The sequence below is a fragment of the Zingiber officinale genome, chromosome 10A (genome assembly GCF_018446385.1).
Source record: "Zingiber officinale cultivar Zhangliang chromosome 10A, Zo_v1.1, whole genome shotgun sequence".
Classification (NCBI taxonomy): domain Eukaryota; kingdom Viridiplantae; phylum Streptophyta; class Magnoliopsida; order Zingiberales; family Zingiberaceae; genus Zingiber; species Zingiber officinale.
The window spans coordinates 87,706,425-87,709,137 of record NC_056004.1 but is presented as its reverse complement, the minus strand read 5'-3'; the positions used below and the strand labels follow the sequence as shown (position 1 = coordinate 87,709,137).

Below are 2,713 nucleotides of genomic sequence, written 5' to 3'. Positions count from 1 at the left end.
AAAGTCTTGGTGAGTGAATGATGTATGTAGATTGTATACACTTGTCAGTATATTTTGACGCACATTCACATATTTTGAGCATGCTTGATCTATGCATTTTCGTACCTCTAGCTTTCCTTTTTAACATATTTACTCTTTGTTCGGAGATTTGCTTTTGTGCATTTTTTGTACACAGGAGTTGAATTTGATGGAGGATGCGTGTTCGAGGCCAAATCTGCAAGCAAAGCGATGGAGGAAGCCATGATACCTGAACCCCACACGACCCTGCCATGGGGGTTTGCCCAAGCCATGTGGAGATGAGAGGCCGTGTAGCTGCAGCAGAGAAGGAAGATGACTTGGCCGTGTGAACCTCACATGGTCGCGCCAAGCTTTGGAGCCCAATGAAGCCTAGGCCGTGTACACCACACGACCATGTCAGTTTTCCAGAGACCAGATAAGCCTAGGCCGTGTGTGCTACAAGGCCGTGTGAGGTTTCCAGTGAGAAAGAGAGTGCTGGCCATGTGCACCACACGGCCGTGCCAGGTTTCCAAAGGTGAAGGCAGTACATGCTGTGTAGATCTACACGGCCGTGCAAGGGGATCATTGGTAGAGGCAAGCCACGGATGTGTACCTCACACGACCATGTGAAGTTGGCAGAGAAGAGAATGGAGCAGCCCATGTGAACCTTACACGGCCGTGCTTCGGGGTCGTGTGGCGCCCAAGCCCCTCTTCTATATAAGACTTTCTTCATGAATTGAAAGGGGATCTTCTCCCCTTTGGGGAGAAAGGAAGATTTGGGCGATTCCTTCCATTCTTGGGTGGATTTCTAGGCGATCTAAGGGAAGATCTTCACCGATTTGACTCCGGGAACGTGGATTGGATCCGAAGACCGTCTTCATCATAGATAAGCCTTCTTTCTTTCCTTTTCTTGGATTGGAATCAAGAATGCTTGTAATCTTTATGTTTTCGGATTTCGTTCTTCGATCGATGGAGTAGTTTATGTCACGCCCCCAGAGGAGTCCCTGCCAGACAAAAATCGGCAGCATCTCCCCTGTACCGGTGACAATATGAAGCATACATACATACATCACACTATATAAACATAAACAACATATTCATCAGCCCACACGGCTGGAACATACATAAAATAGAAACAACATAACCACGAAATGTATCAACTATATGTATATGTCATAGTTTTCATCAACTACAATTACTATACAGATAAACGACATCTGTAACAAAATTGCAAAATGTAAATACAGCGAAACAAAAGTAAAACAAACCAGCAAATCAGCACGTCGAGATCTCTGAGCAACTCTATGAAAGTCCAAAATCAACTATAATATCAAAAGGATCCCTGTGTCTGCAAAACTGGAGACCAAGGAAAGTAGCAAATTAGCCAAATGGCTAAGTGGATACTCAAGAAAGATGTGCATGAATTTAATCTTATTGAAGAAGTCAAGGAAGTAGAATAAATCATCATCTTTTGTTACAACTTTAGGATTATTCTTAAAGTTCTACATTTATACATATATATGTATAATCATCTTCTCATTATCTATAATCAGGTAAAATTTTTAGATAGAGTTTGGGATCTTCACCTTATCATCACTTGTCATCATTAATAAAATCAATTTTAATCACTCAATTATAAGTTACCATGGTAAGATCAACATGTATATCAATAGTCTGAATCTGATAAATCAACTAAAAAGTGAATCACTGGAGCCAAGATCATCAGAGTGAAATATCATATGGATAGGCTAAAAGCCTCCTAAGAGTATAAACTGTCGCATACGTCATCTGACGTACGGGCTATCAGCCCTCACCTCGGGTGTACGGTCAGATACTCTGGACCGCGGCCACCGCACTACCACAATAACATGTGGGCGGTCCAATACTCTAATATAGAGCTCTGGTATAAAGCTAGGCTCATAGTATTCACTTTTTAATTCTTCATTTACTATCTTTATTAATTCACCGTTATGATTATATTCATCCATTTATCATGATTATTCTCTTTTCATATTGATTGGTCAATCAAGGTAATATTTTCGTATCAAATCTATTAATTTATCATTATAGGGTCCACAGATAAAAAGCTACAAGTATCAACAGATAGAGTATCAAAAGCATGAAGTATGAAAGGTCAAGCAAGTCAAAAGAGACAAGGTATCAACAGAAGAGCAATTCAGAATATTTCTTTAATTTTAAAAAAAAACAACCCTTTCCATATCAATCCCAACATGAACCCACATGTGAACAAGAAATGATATTAATTATTTACCCTCCAATAATTTTAATATTTTAACCCATTTCGCTATTTATAATATCAGTTTAATCCCCATTTTGAAAACAATAATACAACATATACATATTCCAATTTATATATTTATTCATGCACAAGGAAATAGACAAGAGTAGATGTATCCACCTTATATACAACAAAAATCTCCGAGTATCGGCAGGTCACCGTGCTCCACTCGAGCTCGGATCTACAAGCACAATATCAAACATAACTTAAATAATCAAAATACTATCTAATAATAATAATGACCTAAAATCTACACATTAACTCTGATTCAAAATCAGTGAATTATTTTGATCTCGATACCTCGTACCACTTCGCATTCCTAAATACAACATCTGTTCTAATCTAAATAACCCTTCTAACTACACATCAATTTAACCAAAAGCAACCTAAAATATACCTTCTAAGGGTTTTGTGTGG

General features: G+C 38.6%; 1 long non-coding RNA gene across 1 annotated transcript; it reads right to left on the bottom strand.

The window, feature by feature from the left end:
- Positions 1 to 1,218: 1,218 nt before the first annotated feature.
- On the bottom strand, positions 1,219 to 2,713 carry LOC122026275. The gene is made up of 3 exons (XR_006124091.1): positions 2,694 to 2,713; positions 2,417 to 2,477; positions 1,219 to 1,353 (listed from the first exon to the last, which is right to left on the bottom strand). It is a non-coding gene; the product is annotated as an uncharacterized LOC122026275 (long non-coding RNA).